This window comes from Grammomys surdaster, unplaced genomic scaffold, assembly GCF_004785775.1.
Source record: "Grammomys surdaster isolate TR1022 unplaced genomic scaffold, NIH_TR_1.0 126091, whole genome shotgun sequence".
Classification (NCBI taxonomy): Eukaryota; Metazoa; Chordata; class Mammalia; order Rodentia; family Muridae; genus Grammomys; species Grammomys surdaster.
The window spans coordinates 3,545,182-3,552,691 of NW_021620899.1; the positions used below are offsets into that span (position 1 = coordinate 3,545,182).

The 7,510-nt window shown below is 36.5% G+C and overlaps 1 pseudogene; it reads right to left on the reverse strand.

Annotated features, from left to right (window-relative positions):
- Positions 1–7,510, reverse strand: part of LOC114611288 — a 40,636-nt pseudogene that overhangs the window by 20,783 nt on the left and 12,343 nt on the right.

A 7,510-nucleotide genomic window follows, 5' to 3' on the forward strand; every position in this document is an offset into this window, starting at 1 on the left:
GGAAAGACATCTCAGATAATATATCTCCATTAGAACCTTCCCCTTGGAGCTCAGAACCCTGCAAAAGAGGGGAGGAAGAAATTTATAAGCCAGTTGGATCTGCTAGAGGACAACAGTGGAACACAGCCCACAGACATCAACCAAGTAGGACTCATAGAAGTTCACAGAGACTGAACTGGCAATCAAGGAGACTGGTAGCTCCATGGTAGATCCTCTGCATATGTTATGGTTATGTAGCTTGGAATTTTTATGGGACTCCTCATAAGTGAAAGGATGTGTCTCCGATTCTTTCATCTGTTCTTAAAACCCTTTTTCTCCTACTAGATTATCCTGTCCAGCCTTGATATGAGAGTTTGCTCCTCGTCTTGTTGTATCTCGTTATGCTCTGTTCAGTGGATATCTATGGGAGGTCTAGTTCTTTTCTCTGAAAGGAAACTGAGGATGAGTGGGTCCTGGGGAGAGAGAAGGTGGGGGTGAGCTGGGAGGAGTAGGAGGAGTAATTAAAAACTTATCTGCATCGCCATGCCTCCTATTAAGACAAATATATGGTTCTATTTCTTTAAGAACTTCAAATGTTGCTCATAGTTAGAGTGAGGAACATTCTTTCAGTTTATTTGGTTCTCTATAAAACTCAGCAGTGGTCCCAAAGTTAGTACATGTATCCCAAAATATTTCCAAGATGATTGACTGTAGAGCAGAACAAACCAGTATTATTATCTGTTCTCTTTAGCCTTAACAGTTAACAGTCCAGAATTACCTGAGAAAAGAATCTCTTTTTTGAATTTTCCATAGCAATAATATATATCGCTGTGGAGATATATATATACACATATATGTATACATACATGTACAAGTACATGAAAAGTGTCCTTTCAATATCCTCTACCTGAGAAATAAAAAATGTACTTTAAAAAAAGTAGCTATGACCAGATATAGAGGTAACACGTCTATAATCAGAAGAATACTCAAGGACTGAGGTAGGAAGATTGATGATTGCTTGGGTTACAAAATGAGGCCTTGTCTTTAACAAAGAATGAAAGAGAAGCTAATGAACTACTTTATGTCTAACCTTATACTTTTTCTAAGCCGGTCTTGTCATGATTAGTTGTATAAATTCAAACCTGACTTTTTGGGTAGAGGCAGTGGTCTGCCATTATGAGAGTGTGCACTGCACAGAGAAAGGCAATGATCCCTTATTACTTGGCTATACACATCTTCCAGTCCAAAAGATTCTATGTCTGTTGCTATCTCTGTGTCTTCAGAAGACAAAAAATTTTGATTAGCCATGCTGAAATTTAAAATAACTCTCATTAGTTCTAGAGTATCCCATAAGAGCATCTTTTAACTTGGGATTTTTGTCTGTTACCCAAGCTTTCTTTGAACTTGAGTTGAGTGTGTGCCCTAATTTATAGATCATTTTATCATGTTCTAAATTTATGTATTCAACTTTTCCAAAGTGTGGGGAGATATTAAGTCATAAATAGGTGGTGATGAATTAAAGTAGTGACAAATAAATGTATGGATAAAGAGACATAGAAATATCAACTACCAATTAATTTGGCCTGAGTGACACAGAAAAGCTTAGGCTATACTGCATTTAAACTAGATAATTCACATGGGCAGGAATGAGTTTCTGAACTTAGTTGTGAATTGTTACATTTTCCTCTTCTTAGGAAGAGCTATCATGTACTTCACATCTATTTCAAAGTTCCGATTCAATATTTTTAAGATTCAGTGTGTTTTGTTGAATCCTGATGTTTTACTCACTGTGGCTGACTCTACCATCTCTTACCTAAGAACCTTGTAATTTGCTCTAACTATGAAACCTAGGTTCATGTATTATCCATGCTGTCCTATTGCTATTCCAACCTTACTTTGACTTACATCAAGCTGTCAATGATCTAATTAGGAAAAAACAGTTTTTAAATATTATACTCTTAGGTTTCAAATTTTTAGTATAATGTTTCAGGGGGATTTAATCACGGTTAAAATTTATATAAAAAATGAGAATAGTAGGAAGTCTTCTCTCTGATCCTATTAATGTAGGAAAGCAATGTATGAGCAATTTCTTCAATTATTTTTGTTTTTTACTTTCATGAAAATTGTAATGATGTGAATTCCTCCTTTCTAAACTTTGAATTTGATGCCACTTGCCCGTACAGATGAGAGAATACTTAGCCAGCACATACTGAACCATATTGGCTGAACCACAAGCCATTAAGAATTCCTTTTGTTGATGATATTCAGAATATAGAACGTGACCTATGGAGGTGGAGAGATATAGGATCCATCACAGCAGACATTCTTGAAAATTGAGATTTCCCATGGTCTTGTCCTGTTTATCATGTTTCACTAACAGATCTGTGCTTGGTAAATCAGTCTATGCCTAGAGACATGGTTTTTAAAGAAAAAAATAAATCAGAATAGCCAAAAAAGACCTTAAGGTTAACAAGTTTTGTTGTGTTTTGTTGTGTTTTATAGGTTAACAGATATAACAAGTTTCATATAATATTTTAAAGTGCTAATTTCCAACTCACTGCTTTCTCCAAATAACTTTTATATTCTCACTCATCTAACTAAGACTTTTGCATGAATTGTTGTTCCTAAATTTAGTCAAGCTTTTAGTTTAGTAAAAGTTTTACTAGCAGATATCAAAACATCACGTGGTTACTTTTTAATTTAGCTCAGGGTAGAATTCTATGGTTTAAAGTCAATGATCCATTGTGCAATTCAATTTGCAAACTCCTTAATTAATTTATGTAAATAATTTAATTATATTTAATATAGTAGATACATTCAAGATGCAATAGACTTACTAATAAAAATCTAGGGCAGGATTCCAAAAATACCTAAGGTGATTTTTTAAGACAATCTTCAAACATTTTAAAAATTAATTTTGTTTTATTATTTTGAAGTATGTAACATTAAATGAACAAAAATAGTCAACCATTTGTTTGTTAATGATAAAAATAAGTAATCTATTTTTCCTGTCCCCATGCCTCATAGTTTTATTTCAGCCAAATAACAACTCTTCTTGAAATACATTTTGGAACAAACTTTAAAGCACACAAGTATTTACTTGTGTTTCTCAATAACAAATTTAGTTTATCATTTTATTTTCTTGTCTTTTACTGGGTTTGGAGGTCAGAAATCATGACATAATTCCTCATTAGAGGAGGTCATAGAAAAGTTCCAAATATTCAAAGCGCAGATCCAGATGAGAAAGGAAAAACCAAAGGACATAGTATGTCTTTATCCAAACCAGGTAAATGTATTCCACAGTTTTTTATCTACAAGTGGATCACCAAAGAAAACATGAAGTCACCATTCCTGGAAAGTTAAGTTCTAGTTCAGTGAAGAGTATCATTGGAAGTTTTATGAAGAATACTTGAAAGTTGTAGATTAATTTTGGTCTTATAGCTATTTCCACAATTTAAATTCTGCCAATCAAGACTTTTCAGTGTTTTATGTCATAATTTTTTTCTTCAATCTATTAAGGTTTCAATGTAAAATTGGTTGACTTCATTGATTTTGTTTACTCCTATTTTTATTATTATTTATTATTTATTTTTTTACACTCCAGATTTTATTTACCCCCCCCATCCACCCTCTTATTGTTCAACATCCCATACCTTCAACACACACCCCTGTCTCTACGAGGCTGTCCTCACCCTCCTCCCCTAACCCTACCTGACCTCTAAACTCCCGGGGCCTCCAGTCTCTTGAGGGTTAGGTACATCATCTCTGATTGATCACAGACCTGGCAGTCCTCTGCTGTATATGTGTTGGGGGGTCTCATATCAGCTGGTGTACACTGACTTTTTGGTGGTCTACTTATTGAGAGGTCTTGGGGGTTCAGCTTAATTGAGACTCCTGCTCTTCCTACAGGGTCATCCTCCTCCTCAGCTTCTTTCAACCTTTCTCTAATTCAACCACAGGAGTCAGCAGCTTCTGTCCATTGGTTGGGTGCAAATATCTGATTCTGACTCTTTTAGCTGCTTGTTGGGTTTTCCAGAGGGCAGTCATGATAGGTCCCTTTTTGTGAGTGCTCCATAGCCTCAGTAATAGTGTTAGGCCTTGGGACCTTCCCTTGAGATCCTGTCACTGGACCTTGTTTTCCTCAGGCCCTTCTTTATTTCCATCCCTGTAGCTCTTTAAAACAGGAACAATTATGAGTCAGAGTTTTGACTGTTGGATGGCAACCCCCTCCCTCACTTGATGCCCTGTCTTCCTGATGGAGGTGGGTTTTGTAAGTCCCCTCTCCCTACTGTCAGACATTTCATCTAAGGTCCCTCCCATTGAGTCCAGAGAGTCTCTCACTTCCCAGTTCTCTGGTGCATTCTGGAGAGTCTCCCCAACCTCCTACCTCCCTAGGTTGCCTGTTTCCATTCTTTCTGCTGGCCCTCAGGGCTTTAGTCCTTTTCACCTCACCCATATCAAGTCAGTTTACCCTCTCTCCCCAACCCCTGTGTCCACTTTCCCTCCCAGGTCTCTTCCTCTCTCCCCTCTTGTGATTGCTTTCTTCTCTCTCCTCAGCTGGGCTGAGGCATCCTCACTTGAGCCCTTCAGCTTGTTGACCTTTTTGAGTTCTGTGGACTGTTTCTTGGGTATTCTGTACTTTTTTATTGGCTAATATCTACTCATTGGTTAGTAATACCATGCATGTCCTTTTGGTTCTGAGTTATCTCACTCAGGATGATATTTTCTAGTTCCATCATTTGCCTGCAAAACTCAAGATGTCCTCGTTCTTAATAACTGAGTAATATTCCATTGTGTAAATGAACCACATTTTCTGTATCCACTCTTCAATTGTGGGACATCTGGGAAGTTTCCGGCTTCTAGATATCACAAATAAGGCCTTTTTAAAGTCTCATGAATGGAATAATTTCCTCTTTCCTTTTTCATTATTGATATGTATAAAAAAACTACTGTTGAATTTATATTCTAAACTTTACAGATAGTGTTTATCAGATCTAAAAGATCAGAAGATGTGTAGAAGGATCACTTGTGCAATGTTCTGTGTGGAAGCATCATCTGTCAATAAAAAGCTATGGCCCAATGAGCTGAGGCAGGATTAGAAGATGGACAATCAGCAAAGAGAGATAGGTTTCTAGGAAATAGTCAGGCATGGGAGATTTTCTCTGAACACTGAAAACGACACATGAATTTTAGGAGAGCTAACCAACCACATGGCAGGACTTAAAACAGAATAAACAGGTCATTAAGTTAAGAGATAATTGAAGAATAAGGCAAAGCTATTGGCCTAGGCATTTACTCATATTTAGTAAGTCTCAGAGTTGTAATTTCTGGGAATGAAGGGGCTGGGTGGAAAAATACATGGCTACACTGATGGAGTACATAGTGGCTTTTAAGCTTAGAGTACAAGTAGTCTAGAAATAGAAATAATTTCACTTCTTTCCCAGTATGAGTCCCTTTATGTATTCCTTTTGTTTTATTGCTCTACCTAAGACTTCAAGAGGAACATTGATAAGAGTGAACACACACTCAGTTTCTCCCGATTGAGCATAACATATGCTCAATTCTACCAATTGAGCTATGGGTATGGTGGTGGTGGTGGTGGTGGTGGTGGTGGTGTGTGTGTGTGTTTATATACATATATTACTTTATTACTTTTTAATTAGCTCAAGGTGAATTTTTTCTCTAGTAACTTTGGTTGTGTAACACCAATATTATAATATTATTGAAACACTTTCTAAATAGCTTTAAAAAACAATATATGACTTGCAAATTTAAATAGAAAAGTTTAGACTTTAGAGTAAATTGAACCTGGAATAACACCCTCTCTCCATCACTTAGACATCTAAATTTCAATTTCTTCACTAGAAAATATCTGGTCATTTATTTATTCATTCATTCAACAAATAGCTACCCAGCAACTGCTTAGGCAAAGTGCTATGCAAAACTACAGAGATTCAATATGTCTAAAACATCTGTCCCCTGCCCTCCTGGGGCCTATTTTGTAGCTGGGGAAATAAGTATTAGTCAGCTAATTATACATACAAGCTTAATCACCACACAGGTGACTCTGGGAAAAAATGACACTAACAGGAAACCATGACCCCTCTGATCTAGAATCCTGAGGAAGTGAAAGCAGAAATAAGCTTGGGAGTATGATTAAGAATACCCATCAGGGAGCAGAACTGTGAAGGGGGAAACCAAGAAGCTGTTACCACCTAAGAGTAATATCTGCTCCAAAAACACCAGGAACAGGGCTGTAGAGATCAGTGAGAGTAAGTGATAAAGATTCAGCTGGTGAAATAGCCATGACCACAGCAGGTCCAGGAAACCTTTTACCTTCCAAGTGAAAGGAAATGAATAGTGAGAAAAGCGTTCTGTGTTTTCATTTGTAAACATCACCTTGATATATTGGTGAAGATGACTGAAAAGGGAGAGTATTGGGTGAATGTTCAGGAAAGGCTAAGAGCAATGTCATTAGACTAGTGGCGATGAAAATCAAGGAAACTAGAGATCTGAGAAGCTTTTAGAAATGGCAAATAATAAGACTTGGAGATTTTATGGCACATTTAGAAACTGAGGTTGAATATGCTACTTTTTAACATTCTGAATTTAGAGTTCCTTTAAGAGATCTGAATACAGCCAAGCACAGTAGCACATGCCTTTAATCTCAGCACTCAGGAGTCAGAGACAGGCTTATTTTTGTGATAGCTAGTCCAGCATGGTCAACATAGGGAGTCTCAGGATAGTCAGGGCTATATAGTGGGACCCTGTCTCAAAATTTAAAAAAAATAATAAAAGGAAAAATTAAAAAAAAATAAAAGAGATATCTAAAGAGGGATGTCTATTAACTAGATAGAATAGTTGGAATATCGATTCATTAATGTGATACACACACAGAAAATGACAAATGTTATTAAGGTAGTGCTGTAACATTATCATGGATCTGAAAATTTCCTATTTTCTATTATTGTCAGCCATTGTAATGTTGTGGTACAACTTATGACTCATGTTTGAGATAATGTTTACATAAAGAAACCTATTCCACTGCCAGTAGTATAAAAATATGACACAGTTATGTATCAGAATACAATACTTGGGGCTAGAAAAGTGCATCAGTGATTCAGGGCATTTGTTGCTCATGTAAAGGATCCCTGTTCGGTTTGCAGCACCCACGTCACAATCATGAAAAACTCCAGTTCCAAGGAATCTAACACCTCTTCTGACCTTGAAGGTACAGACACATAATGTGGTGCCCATACTTATGCACAGACAAAATATTCATGCAAAATAAAACAAATAGATATAAAATAATTTAGAAAACATACTTTATGATAATAATAATAAGTGATTGTCACTGTTTAAATTATAGCAAATTTTAGTCATTTTCACTGTCCATTACCTTCTCTCATCTCCCTTCTTTCTTCCACTAAAACTACTTTCTCAACAATCACCTTACCTACTTCATGTATTTCCTTCTCTCTCTCTCTCTCTCTCTCTCTCTCTCTCTCTCTCTCTCTCTCTCTCTCTCTCT